Source organism: Sinocyclocheilus anshuiensis, unplaced genomic scaffold (assembly GCF_001515605.1).
Source record: "Sinocyclocheilus anshuiensis isolate Anshui unplaced genomic scaffold, SAMN03320099.WGS_v1.1 scaffold51, whole genome shotgun sequence".
In the NCBI taxonomy this organism is placed as follows: domain Eukaryota; kingdom Metazoa; phylum Chordata; class Actinopteri; order Cypriniformes; family Cyprinidae; genus Sinocyclocheilus; species Sinocyclocheilus anshuiensis.
Window position 1 is genome coordinate 1,259,159 of NW_015548296.1, and position 13,608 is coordinate 1,272,766.

The 13,608-nt window shown below is 34.9% G+C and overlaps 1 long non-coding RNA gene across 1 annotated transcript; it reads right to left on the reverse strand.

Annotated features, from left to right (window-relative positions):
* Positions 1 to 1,547: 1,547 nt before the first annotated feature.
* LOC107656021 (uncharacterized) lies at positions 1,548 to 11,407 on the reverse strand. The gene is made up of 3 exons (XR_001630509.1): positions 11,324 to 11,407; positions 3,707 to 3,839; positions 1,548 to 1,664 (listed from the first exon to the last, which is right to left on the reverse strand). It is a non-coding gene; the product is annotated as an uncharacterized LOC107656021 (long non-coding RNA).
* Positions 11,408 to 13,608: the final 2,201 nt, after the last annotated feature.

Below are 13,608 nucleotides of genomic sequence, written 5' to 3' on the forward strand. Positions count from 1 at the left end.
TCATCATACGTCGTCAAGCTCCTACAATACACACACCTATACTGGTGTGCTGGTGTGCATTAGAGCTTTTAATTACCGTTCTATATTAATGCGCTGCTTACTGACACACACACACACACACATACACACACACACACACAAGCACACACATATATATCGGAGATCACGCAGCTCACACATCCAGAAGAAAAGAAACTTATCAACGCTGCCCCACGACTTTTATTAATAAGAGTTTAAATACTGAATCGCTACATTATATTTTCCAGCAACGAGAGTCACGTGAACGCGCAAAACGGAGGGGTAGGGGAAAGGGGAAGGGCTAAGGGGTAGAATTGGGATTGGGCCTTAAAATTACGGTCTGTTTCCCAAAAGCATCATAACTTAAGTAGCACTTGAAAATCTTCGTAGATCTACGAGTGCTCTGGAGTAATCGTAAAGCCCTAAGTGCATCATAAGAAGAAAGATTTATGCGGTCACCTGCAGGACAATTGGCAGATTACTTAACTTTATTCAAGTGCAATGTATATCAAGTGTACAATGTATAATGTATATTGTGCAATTTATAAATGAAATAATTAAAAAGGGCAGAAAAATTGAAATACACATCTAAATTAAATGACTGAACAAAAAAAATGAATAAAAGAAGTAATGTAGGAAATATGCTTCAAAGACTGAAAAAAAAAAAATCTGTCAATGACTTTGATGTTCACGAAAACCAGCCATGTATTGGACCCGGAAATAACATCTCTATATAGATATTATATACTATAATATATTTTTTATATGAAGTATATTATATATTATTATGTAAAGTATAATATTATACGTATAACTATAATATAATAATATAATATAATATTGTATTATAGTTATTATATCCGAGTTGTCTGGAACGCAGCATTAGGTTAACATTTCAATAAACGAGCGTGTAGTTTGGTACCGAGAACCGTGATTTTCACTGGTATTGGTACCGAATACTGAAATTTTCGTACCGTGACAACACTAGTGTTAAGTGCATTTTTGGGAAACACACGTGAAACAATAACGAATGATCGTAAAATGGCTTGTAGAAAACGCTCTTAAGCGCTAAGATCAATCGTTATCGAGAAACGCAGCGCTGGATAGAATGTGACATCACGCAGGAGCTTCACGAGGTTGATGATTGTTTGATCACATTGACAAATTAATGGTTTATAATGCAATGACAATATCAGAGAATGATGTGAATTGACAAATGTTCTATATAGATATTAGCTTGTCAAGAAAATGCCAAGCTGATATAGAGGTATATGACAGTACAACGCCCAAGACTAACCAAGAGTTTATCAATGTTTAGATACATCTAACACGCTCTTTGTGGGTGTGTGTGTGTCTGTCACTGTCACAATTCCTGTGTCTAAAATCTAAGGCAGCTTCTTATGATCTAAAAAAATTAAAAGAGATGACCAAGCTATTATTTATATGTTCATAAGTTCATAAGTCGATAAAAAAATACATTTATAACTAAATTTACTCCATCAAATGTCCTTTTTATTTTTGCATGCATTCATGTAGGTATAGTAGTAGACAGGATGTAACCAAACTTTAATTTCACACAGTCGTCTTCCAGGGTTTCTGCAGGATTTTGGAGCTCAAATGTAAGACTTTAAGACCTTTTTTAAGACCTGCACAAATAAAATTAATACCATGTAAGCGGGGTAGAGAAACGTTTACTTAATATTAACATATTAAACTGTAAAATGACTGTAAAAAGCATGATTTACAGTTCAGATACAAGTTTTCACAAAAACAAAAAGTTTTATAAAATGATACATTTCACATTTCAGCCTTTAAACTATTTTTAAAACGGATGAGTCAAAAGTATTAGTTATCATACTAAATTAAATAATTATTATCAATAAATTATTATATTAATTAAATAACATAAATACATTTTACTGTTTAGATTTTTATAATGCATTATCTTCTTATCGATCCACCAGTTCACATTTACAGCTCTGCTTGTTTGCAAAGTAAAAATATGGGTTGATTTTCACATTGGTCTGAAAAAAACAACAGGCTTATTGAAAATGAACATTAATTCTCTGCCAGCAGGTGGCGCTTTGGGAAAGGCAGAAATATATCTGTTTCCCCGGTAACAGCAGTACACAAAGCAGCCAGAACCGGACTGTGCAGTGCTCATGTTTATGTAATGAAAACATAACATTTTGAAGTTTAATCGTGACATTAAGCTATATCGCAATTTTGGTCTTTCCGTCCCCAAATTTAAGACTACTTGAAATCATAATTAAGACTTTCTTCTACAATTTAAGACTTTTTATGGCCTTAAATTTAATACAACTAAATGTAAGACTTTTTAAGGACCCACGGGAACCCTGTTTTCCAATGCAGGACAGTTGGATCCGATTTGAGCTTTAGATGAATTGGAATTTTAAAGGTGCATTCACATTAACAACATTTTTGCGAAATTTTGTAGTCAAAAAAGGTCCATTATCTATTGTCAATAGAGTACTGATGTTTGAATCTCTTTCAAACTAAGCAGCTTTCTGTAGGTTAATGTGCAAAATTCCCAGTCACATTTATTTCTTTTGAAACATGGATAAACATGGACAGGGATGTATAAAGAGTTCAGAAGTAATTATTTCTGTTGTTTAGCACTTTAACTTTGGGAAGCCTATAATATGTCACCTCCTAAAGCAATAGTTGTCATTTGTACTATATGCTTAGCTATTCATTCATCACTCATTCATCACAACATGGTCAATAAATGCAGGATAAGTGTTTCATCAGTAGAGAAGCAATCGGACATACAGCAACTTCACTCCAGCCTGATCCCATTCTTCTTTTCTCTGTGATTCGTTACAAATGACACAGAGAAATGATAAGTGATTCAAACTAACCAAAGAAGCCTCCCACTGAATCTCAATAGCAGTTATTCTTTTTACTTGAAAAATAATCTGTGAAAACACCCCAGACTCTATCAAACATTTAATGATAATTGAGGAATAATTTGCACAGGACGTCTGTTAATGCAACTTAAGTGTTATTTCAGTTATATACACTGACAAATGAAAATCCAACAGAATAAATACACACTTTTAATGAGCACCAAAAAAAATAAAAATCTAAATCATCGGCAGTGTATATTTCACCAAGAAAAACGACTTTGCCGGTGGTCATAATAATCTATAACAGTGTGTTCATCCTTCATCATTCACCTCACCAGTATGAGTGCAAATTTACACACTTCCACCACTTGTTTGTCTTCATCCTACACACAGAAGTGTTTGCGCTCATGTTGTTTTTGTCTGTCACACCAACATTTTCTATTTCAGTCGTTTGGTTTTGTTTTCATTTCAAACCTAAATAATCTTACAGGATTTTCGCTTGGCCCATCCGCAAAAGGTTTGAAGTGATAGTGAAGACAAAAAAAAACAAAAACGCATTACCGTAAATTCATTACAGCGGCCCGGCAGCATTTATAAACACAGCGAGATGTTGTTTAAAATATCTGACTTAACAGATTACAGATATAAACTTTTTACAGCGGGAAACGAGTGGCGAAATATGCTGTGTTTACACAGGTTGAGGAAAGGTACACACGCGTCTCCTCGAAGCCTTGAGTGGCACGTTAAAAAATGAAATAAACATTCAATAAAATAAACAAGGGCTGCTTGTGTACACTTCCGTGACAAAGGGCCTTTACCTTCTCGGGTGGGAGTGATGGAGTCGAGGAAGGTGTGCGAGAAAGACCTGGACACATAACCTGCTGTCTCCTGCCCTCAGGTGCTGTTATGTTAAAGAACCAGTCCAGGATGAGTTTCAAAGCTGTTTTGAGTCTGCAGAGAGAAGGAGGGTGGGAGAAAGAAGGTATAATGTTACAACACTAATAAGAAATGCCTTAAGGGCACTAAAGGGCCTTTTGGCCCTGGAACTAAAGGATGCATACAAAAGCACTTCGTCGGGGGGAAAAGAAGGGAGGATCATGAATCACGTTCAATTAAGGCGAGGTTATAGTTAGGATGGAGAGAGAGGGGGAGGACTGCAGGTACATGCCTAAGCTCGGCCTATGTGTTTGTGTTTGTCTGGCAAGTTTGTTGTTTTTGGTCTCTAGAGGAGAGCGCCGCAGAGCCGTTGCTTTGGGCAAAAGGACTTCCTGATCACCACTTCCGTACATAATGGCTGCCTCTATCCTAACAATGACAGTCCATGCCAGGACCACCCGCTGATCTAATGTTAGCCAATTATAGCAGCCCCTAATCAAACGCAACCAGTTGTAATCACTATAAACGCAAGTAGAAATTTCATGCTAACTGCGAATCATAGCTGGCAAAGACAGAGCGTGGTTATCTTTGACAAAAAGCCAAGTACGTCAGCTTTAGATTTCGATCACACCTTTAAGCCAAAAAAACAAAACTTAAAGGTGAAGTGTGTCACTTGTTCAATGTTAAAATAATCGTAACCCATCTTAATAAGCAGAGACCGTTATAAGTAAGGGATTCGTAGGTTAATTCATAGCGAAAACTGACACCTGGCTACCTGTTTTTCCTCTAATGGGGAATGGGAAAAGTATTTGGGAAACCTGTTTAAATGCTTTTTGCAGTTCCATTTTGTGATGTTAGTCTTTATAAGGACTTTTTTATTTACTTTATATTTATGTAAAACAATAAAATTAAATAAAATAAAATTAAATAGATCTGAATGATGCTAGTGCTATTTCATCTTTAAACTGAATTATTTGATCATTATTTCTACCTTATAGTCATGCATAATAAAATAAAATAAAATAAAATAAAATAAAATAAAATAAAATAAAATAAAATAAAATAAAATAAAATAAAATAAAATAAAATAAAATAAAATAAAATAAAATAAAATAAAATAAAATAAAATAAAATAAAATAAAATAAAATAAAATAAAATAAAATAAAATAAAATAAAATAAAATAAAATAAAATAAAATAAAATAAAATAAAATAAAATAAAATAAAATAAAATGGTCTGAGGGCTCAATATTAATTTTGACTGTGTTACTGGTTCACAGCACCCATTCTAGTCATAACTTCAACAAACAGCCTGGAAAATGACCAGGACATAGTGGTCTGAGGGCTCAATATTAATTTTGACTGTGTTACTGGTTCACAGCACCCATTCTAGTCATAACTTCAACAAACAGCCTGGAAAATGACCAGGACATAGTGAAAGGCTCAGTGAAAGACTGATGATATGCGGGGCTGGAAAAAAAATAGGACGGAAAACAGACAGGTTGTACTATGAAAGCACACCCAGCTTTTCACTGTTTAATGTCTCGCTGACATTTCTGCTGTGAGCATTTCACTGCAGCCTGGATTCTTTCTTTCATTCTTTGAAGGTTACAGTCGGCTGTTTGTAAAGTGCCTTCGAGAGCACCTTGATGTGTACTGAGCTTCACATATATGGTCCAAAATACCCCGCAAAAAAAAGAACAAAAAAAAAGTGATCAGCAAGTCAAAAATGATTTCAAAACGTTTTTATGAGAAGGAAAGTCTCAAGTGTTGCATTGGTATATAAACCCTGCATTAAACTCTAATTTGCACATTTATAAATATTGTACTAATATTATTAGCTTTATTATTATTTCTTACAATAATAACTATGCTTTAAAAAAATATTCTTATTCTCCAACGACACAGCATAAGAAATTATTATTAGTAGTATTAGTATTAGTAACATTACTATTATTAAATGAACTATTATGACAGTAGTACATTTTCTATAAATAATAATAATATTAATCATAACAATAACAATAGTTTATTATTTATTTAGTAATAATACATGTTATTATTAACTACTATAAAAATAGTATTTTAATGTTATCATTAGTATTATTAAACAGAAAAAAATAATGACAAAACCAAGCACTAATAAAAAAATTAACTGGCCGTCTCATAACAAGCTCAACATTGTATTACAGACTGTGCAGGTGTAAAGGATTTATGACATGTATACGAGAAAATTAACTAGCAGTTCAACAGTTTTAGGAAACATCCCAAAGTAAACAGAAGACATTTAAAATCTGGCTGCTTTACTTTATTTTCACAGTATGTGTCTAGCGTGCTCGAGCTGTTTACATATCTGTCACTAGCTGTACCTGGTCTGGCCAGGGGTCCATAAACACACTTTACCTTCCCTCTTTCTCTCTCCCCTTTTCTTTCTCACATACATGTACGTGTGCGCAGCCAATCTCTCCCTCCCTAGCCCTTTTCAGGACTGCAAACATTTTAAATAATGTTTAAAACAAATAGAGGTGGAATTGCTACCCCGTGTCACATCTGTGTTCTGTTACTGGTGACAGGAAAAGGGAGGGGAAAAGGCGGCTGCTCTTGAAAGGCTGCCACTTTAAGGAGAAGTTTTCAAAAACACCATTGACCATGCACGCACTTAGAGCTAATACGCAATGTCAGCAATGCCATTTTCCCCATAAATAAAAACATTTTGCTTGGGTCCCTTCAGGCTTGGACCCGAACCATTCGAAACCGAGGCTATAGAGGATATGGAAATGAATGAACAGAGCATTCAGTGTAAAACTTTTTAAATAAGGGTGATCAAACCAATCATCTGACCACAAAGAAAGAGTGGCATGGTCGTGAATCGGCCCACAGTGTGTGTGCGCGCGAGTACGCGATGTGAACTCTGACACTCTGAATCATTGGCCAGATGTTACACACCCGGCCGGGACTATAAGGATGAGCAAAGCTTGACCCAGCTGACTCCTCTCCGCTGGACCACGAGAGAGCTTCTGGACAGCAATACTCTGAGGAGCATTATTTCAGCACACTGGAAAAATACTCTGATTGATGTGACCAAAAAGAGCTATTATTTAGGTCATTTTTAGTCGTGTTTATTACGACTTTAGCAGACATGATGAATGATTGAGGACTGCTTTTATCTTCCAACTTCCACGCTGCATGTTGAACCAACATGTAAACATTTAGATAAAAAAAGTTCACTTAGAAGAACCCAGAAAATCTAAATAAAAGTCTTACATAAACTTCACAAACCCCATCACCTGTGCACTTCTGTTCCTGCTGAGGAACTTTCAAATAGCTCCACCTAGTGGTCCATCTAGATTAAACACATTTGAACCTTAAAAATTCTTATTGAATAAGAATAGTAACTAAAAGAAGGTTTTTTTTCTTTCTTTCTATTTTACGCTTGGTTTTATTACCATCTAGATCTCTAGTGTCAAATATTTTGCAAACAAAAGTCTGTTTCTTCCTGGCTCCAGGGTTCGGAAGTGCTGTCAAAACAGAAGGCAACAACAAATGTTTGTCATCGCTACAGCCCCTGGGAGCATCGCTGCTTGCTCGGAACAGGCATCTGGCTATTGTTAACAACGGCTGCTTTGCTAACCCCAAACTGTTGACATCCAGTGTATCTTTTACAATTTGGAAAGATAGCAGGGATTAGAAGAACACAATGTACCTTTCTGAATTCAAGTCTAGCGTCCAATGACGCACTTCAAGATGTTCTAGTTTGATTTTCAGATCGACGAGAAATTAATTTATATTTTTAAATGTATACGAAAGCTAAAGTAGGCCAAAAAAGGAGGTGGGCTATGACTAACACCCTCTTCCCCCTCCTTTTTTTTCTCCATAACCCTTATCGTCTCGGACTAGAGGGACTTGGTAGGCTATAGCCACCTGCAAATTACAACTTAGTACTTGAAGAGTTAAGAATGTGTTTCTTTCAGGCTATTGTTGGAGTGCGCGGGTCAGGGGGTGGGGCGAACAGATTCTGGTAAGAGCCTTTAATCCACAGGCTGTCAGGCCCAAACCCTGCTTGACGCCCTATTGAAGTGTAACAGAACAAAACATTGGGCCCCTCGCTAAGCTCCTGCCCGGGCCCCATTCACAGCGACAGGAGAGCAAATTCTTCAGCTGCAAAGAGCCCCCTACTTAAAGGGGAACACACAAACTTCAAAACAATTCAACAGACAGGAGGAACATATAAATGGCCAATCACTGTCGAGAGTGCATTTGTCAGGGACGGAAAATCTTGACATTTTTTCCCTCTGCATTTTCAAATCACAATCCCACTCTAAAACAACGAACGACCTTTGCTACAATTAAAATATATTGAATAGACTGCAACAATGCTGACATATTGCAATGCAAATGTACCATTGCAATCAAAGCATTTCAAAGCTTAATATGTAATTTCCTAAAAAAGGCAAATTATGCATATCTAATTTTATACCATTTGAGGTCATCTAAAATTGAAGGTCTCAATATTAAGTACCTTTGCAAATTAGCAAAAAAAAATCACTTTGCCACCTTCGCTGTCCTTGTGAAATTTACATTAATTTGCTTTTAAATGAAGGTTTTAGTATATAACTTTAGCCACATATTCAATTAAAACTGGGGAATGCAGAGTAGACATTCACTGAAAATATGTATATTTATATGTGGGGTTTTTTTGGGGGGCCTTTAACTCTGAAGGCTTGAAAACAGATGTGAACGCTGCACATTTCAGTACATTTGTCCTGACTCAGACTATTGGGAATCAGAAATGGAAATACCAAATGTACAACAAAATATGACAAGTTTTATTACATTGTGATTAGCAAGGATTATTTTACCCTCTTTGAAGAGAGTAATACATTTATGACAATGGATTTAATACTTTTCAACTAATGAAAGCCCTGTGGAAATTTTCTGAAGGTTAACTATATACTGCTGCGTTCAAATTAGACTTAATTGTGCTATGAGTAAGATCTTCATTTTACTCAGGCTGAAAAGTTAATTAATTAAAAGTCCTGCCTTTGAAAACAAACAATAAAAAAAATGAATGAATAAACAAAAATAGTATAACTAATTTATGAAAACTGAAATAGCTGTACTTTTAATCACATTTTATCACTTAACTTTGAACATCTAAAGAGCTATTCTAATGTATAGACAACAATTATATCTGTGGTATTCGAGAAGAGCTCAGCAGTTGAAGTCATACATATATTAGGCAAAACTTAAATTAATCAGACGGATCCACTGACCAACCACAGCTCTAATGCTCTAGGTTAAGAGATGCATATTCATGATACATGTATTCAAATGCACAGACATGACCGACAGACTCAACCCCCTTCACAAGAAACCAAACCCCCTACCTCCTATTAGCCCTTTAATTACAAAACAGTGCTGCAGTATTAAAGGTTTGTTTAGATAAAGGAGAGCATCTGCTGAGATTAGCATTACATTATTCTTAGGGAGCAGAATAAAATGTTAAAACAGAAGACCATCAGAAATACAGTGACATTTAGGTTCCATCTGTATCCACTGCTGCTGCTGTTCAAACATTGTGTTGATCATTTTGGATCAATAAGATCAGAATTTGGATCAGGTTCTTTAAATATTCCCATGGCACTTGATGAGGAAGAATAATTCAATTTACTGAATACATAATGATTGAGGTTCACAAGAAAATCTGTATAATCAAGCTGATCAATACAAAGAATCATAACATTGATATGCTTTTTTTTTATCATGGTTAATACAGACATTGGAGAGGCTGAAGGGTATAAATATATATAAGATATATAAATTACTAAAAACTATTTCGAGTCACTGTAATGCTCAGGGTTATACAGTTCAAAGTAAATTCATTTTAGCACGATCAACTGTACACGAAAGTCTTATTAAAAGCGAAATACAAATTTCTACTACATAAATAGCGATTCGCATGTTTAAAATTAAGATATTGCATTTCAGGGGGAGAAAAGGGACAATGCGACACAATACAATTAAATATCTACGGATTTAAATTCAAATTATCGTTCTCATATAGCCTACACAACGACTGAGTGGCATTTCACTGATTTAAATGGGGATTTGTGAGCAAAAGATGGACAGTTATTCATCTGAACAGACGTCATGTCCCTTCGGAAAATTAATTACAGCCTTCAAAAACGCAGTAAAATCAAACAGCTCATGCAAAGATACTCCAGCCTTTTCTTATTGTAATTGCGTTGTGTATTTCAAGAAGCGCACTGAATATCACGTAGACTAGGCTAAAATATATTTTATAATCGTTCGGTCCAAATTAAATGTACAAATACCAGATACATTATCATTTTGCTGATCACCTGTACAATATTTGGAGTCTAAGAAAGTGTGGAAAATATGTAGGGGCATTCAAACTGCTAAAATACATAACAAAAATAATCTCGTTATCATAAATTCTACAAAGCCTACAACAAAGTGAATCTGGAACGTGCTGCAAACCAAACGTTCCTGAATTCTGATCTACAACGACAAAAACGTACTAGAAGATCGATGGTTACTAAGCTTTTTTTCTGAAACCTTGTATTATGGCGCCTTCTTGTGGCCAGTGCCCAACTGCAACAATTAACCCCCATTCACCCCAAAAAAATAAATCTGTCAAGTTTACTCATCCAAACCTGTAGGATTTTCTTTTTGGAACATTAAAAGAGAGGTCAGGCAGAAGGAAAGCCTCAGTCGTCATTCACATTCGTCAACAAAATTATGCAAGTCACAAACGTCAACAAAAATAAGCAAGTGAATGGTCACTTAGGCTTTCATTCCATAATATTTAGCACAATATATCATTTTGTGTTCCACTGAAGAATCAGTTAAATCAAAATACTGTTTATAATATTAACATCATAAACTAACATTATTCATCTGTCCTTCAGGTTGGACAAAGCATTAACAACCCAAAGCAATCTTGGTGAAGACAAAACTGCATGTTATGAATAACCAGCAGATGGAGCCATTTACCATGTATACTATATATGTATAGGCACTACTAAAATTACTCCCCAGACAAAGCCCGTGTTTACATTTGTGTATAAAAAATAGTCATAGTACGATAAACAGCACAAAAACGTCTACAATAAGTGTCTACTGAATTGATTAAATCCACGTCATGTCACAGGACAGCATGACCATAATCTCCTGTATGTACGACAAAAATACCATATCTCACATTTAGGCCTACTAATATTTACGGTAGCTTCTAAATGTAATGACGTGTAATATTTGCATCCCTTGCCATCTTTAGGACAACTTTTTCCATGTTAATAATCTACCAATAACAAACGTTTTGTGTTGGAATTGCCTATAACAAAAACATAGGCCTATTTAAGTTGTCAGTTTGTTGCTGGTTTTTTTGTTTTGTTTTGTTTTGTTCCCCCCTAAATTAGTTCAAACTGATCTGAGCGCTTGATGAAGGCTCTGTTTGAATCAAAAGCATGTTGTTTACGCCCAATATAAGTTCACATTAAGTAACTGCGTTACTTTTTCCAAATTTTCCAGCTCACCTAAACAAGCAAATGCAAATCGTGACAGCACATCGTTTGGACGTTGCGTTTGGCCTTGGCCCAAAATGGCGCTCTAAAATCCATCCTGAGGTAAAGGACAGTTGTAACACTTTTTTGAAACTTTCTTGAAACACAACCCTTACGAATAAGAAGTTTATTCAAGTGTGCTATTAGTATACTTCTTTTAAACTAAAAATAGGAAAGTTACTTTGTCTACTTTTTATGTACTTCTCAGAAATATACTTAAAATGACATTTAAGTATACTTGACTTACACTTAGAAAAAGTCTAAATATATTTTAGGTATAACTGTGCTCCTAGAATCCGTGTTTTCATTGTTATACGGTAGGGGGAGCTAGTACACATCTTCTGTACAGAATTTCCAAAAAAACACAAGTGAAGAAGAAACCGAAACAACAGATGCTTCCACATGTAATCTAACACGATCATCAGACATAAAATGGTATCAAAACTATGTAATATTATGGAATAAAATGTCGACCAATGAAGAGGTAATAATGACTGTCAAGCTTTGGGGTGTTGATCGACTCCATCTACATTTTAATTATTAGTCTGAATCCAATTTAGTATTTTTTTTCAGCTTTTTGATCAAAACTTGAAGTATACTACTTTTTGGTAAGGGAAGGCATACATGGTCAACGAAAGTCCCGGTGTTGTTGTATTTTAGAATACATGTTAGGCTATATTTTATTTTCCAATTGTACTTAACATAGCTGAACTATTGAGGTTGATATGACCATTATATAGTAGGTGCAAATTCCTTATATAGATGTAAACTGTATTATTTTTAATAATGTAGTAGTCACACCATAACAGGGTTTAACTAAATTAAATTCTGCTTTTTAAAAAAAATATGCATTTGAGTATTTAATTAACTTTTTGTTTTGAGCAGTGTTGGGGAGTAACTAGTTACATGCAGGCCTAACGGAATTACGTCATTTAATTAATACAAAATAAATGTAACTGTAATCTGTTACAGTTACTTAGAAAAAAAAAGTGTAATTAAATTACAGTTACTTCTGAAAATATTAACGATTACAAAGGAGGTTACATCTGAATGTTTTCACACACATACAGATGTGAATGATTTCTTTCATAAATTGCATTGACTGCTTTAAAATAAGAGACACTAGTGTTTCAGGAGTTTAGGACACAGAATAGGACACATGCTTATTCAATAACTGTTTTATTTCCTACTTGGGTTTGTGCTTTATTTTTTATATTAACTGTTTGTTTTTTTCCAAGGCATTGTTAGGTGCCAGTGTTTCCTGTCATAACTATGTAAATATTTAATTTCAAAAACAGTATCAAAGCTATTATACTATATCTTGTTATTAATTATTTTAAAACTGTATTTACTCAGAACGGTCTCAAAATAAAAAGAGGTGCTAAAGTCTGATTTTGTGGTTGCTGTGCTTTAAAATTAAATGATTATGATCTTAATTCAAGTGGAGAAGGATTTTGAAAGTTTGACAGTAATCAGTGTTGGGCACTATACTGTAAGGTTAACCCTGCCTGTTTAAATGTTTCAAAATGATTAACAATTGAAAACATTCATTTGAAATTTAGAAAAGTAGCCTAAAAAAAAAAAGTAGCCTAATCAAATGTAATTAGTTACATTACTTGAATAAAGTAATTGAAATAGTTACACTACTTATTACATTTTAAATATGGGTAACTTGTAATCTGTAACCTATTACATTTCCAAAGTAACCTTCCCAACACTGCTTTTGAGTAACCCATTTAACACTTGAATAGTCACACCTTTATCTGCCAGTGAGCTCTACTACGCACTGTTCTCTGCTCTATACACGTATTTAATCAGTTTTGACCTTTCACAGACATTCCTGATGTGGACAACACTCCATTCAAAATCAGCCATTTCTCACAACCATTGACAGACCTTTTCAGGTCCCCTATTCTTAAGGTGACTCTCGACTCGAGACATTCTTGAAGATTGACAGGCCTTGTCAGTGAGTGACAATAGTAGACCCGGTCAGTGGCGCCCAAACCAACCCCCATAATTTCACACACCCTGTATAAAATGATTTAGTAGGTATTCTGATTGTAGCCTAAATGTTGAGGTGACACTGCATGCTAAATTAGCCATGATTGCTGAATCTCTATTTGCATGTTTAAACAAATATACCTGGGATAAAGGCCAGTGTTTACTTTTCTTCGTAAGTTCGATCAGGTATGCCTTGAGCTGTCTGCTTTGGTAGTCCTCATTGTGATTGTGCAGTTGTAGATCTCATCTTTAATAGG